At 41.9% G+C, this 5,771-nt stretch overlaps 1 non-coding gene across 1 annotated transcript; it reads left to right on the forward strand.

The window, feature by feature from the left end:
- Positions 1 to 5,331: 5,331 nt before the first annotated feature.
- Positions 5,332 to 5,438, forward strand: LOC141700363 (small nucleolar RNA R71). Its single transcript, XR_012566307.1, has one exon. It is a non-coding gene; the product is annotated as a small nucleolar RNA R71 (small nucleolar RNA).
- The last annotated feature ends 333 nt before the right edge of the window (positions 5,439 to 5,771 follow it).

Below are 5,771 nucleotides of genomic sequence, written 5' to 3' on the forward strand. Positions count from 1 at the left end.
CCTAGCACGGGCGCGCCATGCTTTTGTCCATCCAGAGCGGTCGTCCCGCCAGACAGTGCGGGCGCGCCATGCTTTTTCCATCCAGAGCGGCCGTCCCGCCAGACAGCGCGGGCGCGCGCAGCTACTGGACTTTCAGCTTGGCTGCCCCGCTTCTTAGAGTGGGCACGCCGTGCTTCTGTAGTTGGCACTGAATTGTTTTTTTTTCTTTTTTTATGTTTTTCTCCTTGTTTTCTTCTTCCTATATCTACTAATGTACAACAAACTTGGGTTGCCTCCCAAGAAGCGCTTGCTTTACGTTGTTAGCTTGACATAGAAACTCGAGATCAAGTAGACAATAGAATGGCACTAACCACCTCACAGTTTGCCGTATCCCCATAGTAATGCTTCAAACTCTATTCATTCACCTTGAATGCTTGGCCTGGATCATTCTCAAAAATCTCCACCGCTCCATATGTAAACACAATTTGATAATAAACGGCCCTGACCACCTCGACTTCAAATTTCCAGGAAAAAGACGGAGATGAGGGTTGAACAAAAGAACTTGTTGCCCCGGAAAAAATGATTTGAGCACTAGACCCCTATCGTGCCACCTCTTGACTTTCTCCTTATACATTTTATTATTCTCATGCGCTTGAAGCCGAAACTCATCGAGTTCATTCAATTGAAGCATCCTCTTCTTTCCAGCTGCATCCATATCAAGATTCAATTTCTTCAAAGCCCAATATGCTTTATGCTCTAGCTCCACAGGCAAATGACATCCTTTTCCATAAACCAAATGAAACGGCGACATGCCAAGTGGAGTCTTGTACGCTGTTTGATACGCCCAAATAGCTTCATCTAGCTTCAAAGACCAATCCTTCCTCGATGGACATACAACTTTCTCTAGTATACGCTTGATCTCTCTGTTAGATACCTCAACTTGACCATTTTTCTGAGGATGGTAGGTTGTAGCAATGCGATGATTCACATTATATCACTGCATTATAGCAGTGAACTTGTGATTGCAGAAATGCGATCCCTCGTCACTGATTATAACTCTTTGAGTCCCAAATCTTGTGAATATCTGTTTATGAAGAAAATGAAGCACTACCTTCACATCATTTATCGGCAAAGCCTTGACTTTCACCTATTTTGAGAAATAATCAACCGCCAACAAGATATACTGATTATTGCAAGATGAGACAAATGGCCCCATAAAGTTAATTTCCCAAACATCGAAGACTTCAACCTCGAGAAGCACATTAAGGGGCATCTCATCCCTCTTGGACATATTACCAACACACTGGAAGCGATCACACCTCAAAACAAACTGATGTGCATCCTTAAATAATGCTGGCCAGAAGAATCCTGCTTGAAGGATACGAGTTGTTGTCTCCTCTCCACCATAGTGGCCTCCATAAACAGTCGAATGATAGTCTCATAAGATCCCCCCCGTTTTACTGTATGGAATACATCTCCTGATGATTTGGTCAGCTCCTTGCCTAAACAGAAATGGCTCGTCCCACATTACCACTTTATCTCATGAAAAAACTTCTTCCTTTGAGCAGAAGACAAGTCTGAAGGTATAATATTGCTCACAAGGTAGTTCACAATATCTGCGAACCACAGTTCTTCCTCTTACACCCCAAACAACTGCTCATCGGGAAAAGACTCATTTATGAATGTCTTATCCTGTGAAGTTGCACTTGGATCTTCCAAATGAGAGAGATGATCAACAACTTGATTCTCAGTACCTTTCATGTCCTTGATCTGTAACTCAAATTCCTGAAGTAAAAGAACCCATCAAATCAATCTAGGCTTCGAGTCCTTCTTCGAGACGAGATAGCGAATAACAGCGTGATCAGTGAAAACTATCACCTTTGTCCCAAGCAAATAAGATAAAAACTTCTCAAAACCGTAGACAATGGCTAAGAGTTCTTTCTCAATAGTAGTATAGTTCAGTTGAGCACCATTGAGGGACATCTCAAAACCGTAGACTAGCATAGTAGACCACATGAAATATGTTGTTCTTTCTCTGCCCAAGAACTGCTCCAACTACATAGTCACTTGCATCATACATCATCTCAAAAGGCTCATTCCAATCAGGTGCAGTTATGACATGTGCCGTGATTAAATTCTTCTTTGGGATCTCAAAAATAAACAAGGCACTCATCATCAAACTTGAAAGGGACATCTTTCTCTAGAAGATTGCACAAGGGTTTAGAGATTTTTGAGAAGTCCTTGATGAACCGCCTATGGAAACTCGTATGACCAAGAAAGCTGCGGACTCCCTTAACAGAAATTGGTGGAGAAAGGTTTTTAATGATCCCCACCTTGGCTTTGTCCACTTCAAGACCCTTACTAGAGACCTTGTGCCCCAGAATAATGCCCTGTCACACCATAAAGTGACATTTTTCCTAGTTATGAACCAGATTGGTCTCAACACACCTTTTAAGAACTACGCCAAGATTCTGCAAGCACTCATCAAAAGAATCACCGAACACAGAGAAAGCATCCATAAACACCTCCACATTCTGACCAATCATGTCAGAGAAGATAGCCATCATGCATCTCTAAAATGTAGCAGGTGCTCCATACAAACCAAAAAAAACCCTTCTGAAGGCGAAAGTACCAAATGGACAAGTAAAGGTAGTCTTTTCCTGATCTTCCGGAGCGATACAAATCTGATTGTAACCCGAATAGCCATCCAGAAGATAGTAGTACTCATGCCCACCCAACCTGTCAAGCATTTGATCAATAAAAGGAAGAGGGAAGTGATCCTTCCTTGTGGCTTTATTTAGCTTCCTGTAATCCATGCAAACTCTCCACCCCATGACTGTTCGAGTAGGAATGAGCTCATTCTTCTCATTAGCAACAAATGTGATGCCTCCTTTCTTCAGCACACACTGAACTGGACTCACCCAAGAACTATCAGAAATGGGATAGATGATCCCTGCATCTAGCCACTTGAGAATTTCCTTCTTCACAACCTCTTTCATTATTGGATTTAGCCTTCTCTACTACTCCACAGTCGGCTTACTTCCTTCCTCTAGCAGAATTTTGTGCATGCAATAAGAAGGGCTGATTCCCCTGATATCTGCTATAGTCCATCCAATTGTCGATTCGAACTCTCTCAGAATTCTCAAAAGCTTTTCCTCATCACTACCTGAAAGGTCAGATGCAATAATAACAGGTAAAGTAGATGCATCACCTAAAAAAGCATACCTTAGGTATTCCGGAAATGGTTTAAGCTCGAGTGTAGAAGCTTCCTCAATAGAAAGGATTGAGTCACCCCTCGAAATTTTTCAATTCTGACATTCTAAGAGATTCAAAAGGCATATCCAACCTTCTCTTCCAAGGAGAAGCATTTAGATATTACAACTGCTCATCACCTTTGTCATCTTCGCTGTCTGAATTCCCCAACAAGGCCTTCTCAAAGGCGTCAGACCTTAGCATTTGATCAAGTTCCGAAATAACCACAAAATTGACCAACTCCACTTTTAAGCACTCCTCGTTATCAATAGGGAATTTCATTGCTTTGAACACATTGAAAGTCACATCCTGATCCAGTACTCATATGGTAAGCTCACACTTCTACACATCTATCAATGTTCGGCCGATAGCGAAGAATGGCCTTCCCAAGATTATGGGAATCTTCTTATCCTCCTCAAAATCAAGAATTATAAAATCAGCAGGAAATATGAGTTTGTCCACTTTGACCAATACATCCTCCACAATGCCTCGTGGATATGTTATAGAGCGATCGACCAACTGCAAGAACATAAAAGTAGGCTTTGGATCAGGTAAATCCAACTTCTTGAAAACAGACAAAGGCATCAGATTGATGCTAGCTCCCAAATCACACAAACACTTGTTGAACGACAAATGTCCAATAGTGCAAGGAATAGTGAAGCTTCCAGGATCTTTAAACTTCGAAGGCGACTTATGTTGCAGCACATCATTGCATTCCTCCGTAAGAGCAACGATCTCTAAGTCATCAAGCTTTACTTTCTGAGAGAGAATACCTTTCATAAACTTCGCGTAACTAGGCATCTGTTCAAGAGCTTCAGCAAAAGGTATGTTGATATGAAGTTTCTTGAACACCTCCAGAAACTTCTCAAACTGCTTATCCAGCTTTTTCTTCTGCATCCTCTTAGGAAAAGGAGGTGGATGATAGATTTGTTTCTCCACTGTATTACCCTTAGGAGGAGTGTGCTCAACAGTAGTCTTCCTTGGTTCCACTTTTGCTTCTTTCTACACTTCTTCTTCTTCAGTCTCAACTTCAGATTCTAGAGTCTTAGCTTTTTCAGGATTCGCAACCTTACCAGACCTCAATGTAATTGCCTTTACAGGCTCCTTAGCTTCCTTCTTTCCTGGCACTTCAGTATCGCTTGGAAGCATGCCAGGTTGACGATTCAGTAATGCATTAGCAATTTGCCCAATTTAATTCTCCAAGGTCTTGATAGAAACAGCTTGGCTTTTGCAAATGAGCCTCAACTCCTCCAATTCAAATTTTTCATTAGCTTGGAGTAACTGCAACCTTCCGAAACTTCATCTTCCAAAACTTGAGATTTTTCGGGATTTACAACCTTCCCAGACCTTAATGTAATTGCCTTAACCTGCTCTTTTGCTTTCTTCTTACCTGGAACTTCCGTGTCACTAGGTAGTGTACCAGGTTGACGATTCTGTAAGGCATTGGCAATCTGACCAATTTGATTCTCCAAGGTCTTGATCGAAACCACTTGGCTCTTGCACATGAGCCTCAACTCCTCCAATTCATATTTTTCATAATATTGTTGCAGCTGGAGTTTTTGTCGTGGTGCATATTGGGGCTGTTGAAAACCAGGAGGGTTGTATTGCTTTACTGCATATGGCTGATAAGGCTGTTGTACCGCAATCTGAGTGTTGCTCCAGCTGAAGTTAGGATGATTTCGGTTGCTGGGATGATAGGTGGCTGGAACTGGTTGCTGCAACCTCTGAAAGTTGCTCACAAATTGAGCTGATTCACTAGAAATTGCACACTGCTCTGTCTCATGCGCACCAGCACAAAGCTCACATACACTAGTAATCTGATTAACTCCATAATTAGCCAAAGAATCCACCTTCATCATCAAAACCTTAAGCTGAGCAGCTATAGCTATAGCCGCATCTACCTCTAGAATTCCTGCTACCTTGCCCTGAGGTAGCCTCTGAGTTGGGTTCTGGTATTCATTAGCAGCCATCAGTTCAATCAATTCATAAGCTTCATCGTAGCTTTTGGCCCATAAGGCTCCTCCTGATGCTGTATCAAGCATGGGTCTAGAAGTAGCACCTAACCCATTGTAAAAGTAGTTAATGATCATCCAGTCAGGCATCTCATGGTGAGGACACTTTTAAAGCATCTCCTTATATCACTCCCAAGCCTCACACAAAGATTCTCTAGACTGCTGTGCAAATTGAGTAAGAGCATTCTTGATTGCAGCAGTCTTTGCCATAGGAAAGAACTTAGTAAGGAACTTTTGAGCAAGATCTTCCCACTTAGTGATAGAGCCTGGTGGTAGAGAATGCAACCAACACTTAGCTTTGTCCCAAAGAGAGAATTGGAAAATCCTCAACTTAATAGCATCTTCAGAGACATTGTTGAATTTGAAAGTGTCGCAAATCTTGATGAAATCTCTAATATGCATATTGGGGTCTTCAGTCGGAGAACCCCCAAACTGAACCGAGTTCTGCACCATCTGAATTGTGCTTTCTTTCATAACTAAGATATCTTCTTCAACTTTTTCCTTTAAAAGAACTTCTTCTACTACTTC

This window comes from Apium graveolens, unplaced genomic scaffold, assembly GCF_009905375.1.
Source record: "Apium graveolens cultivar Ventura unplaced genomic scaffold, ASM990537v1 ctg2256, whole genome shotgun sequence".
Taxonomy (NCBI): domain Eukaryota; kingdom Viridiplantae; phylum Streptophyta; class Magnoliopsida; order Apiales; family Apiaceae; genus Apium; species Apium graveolens.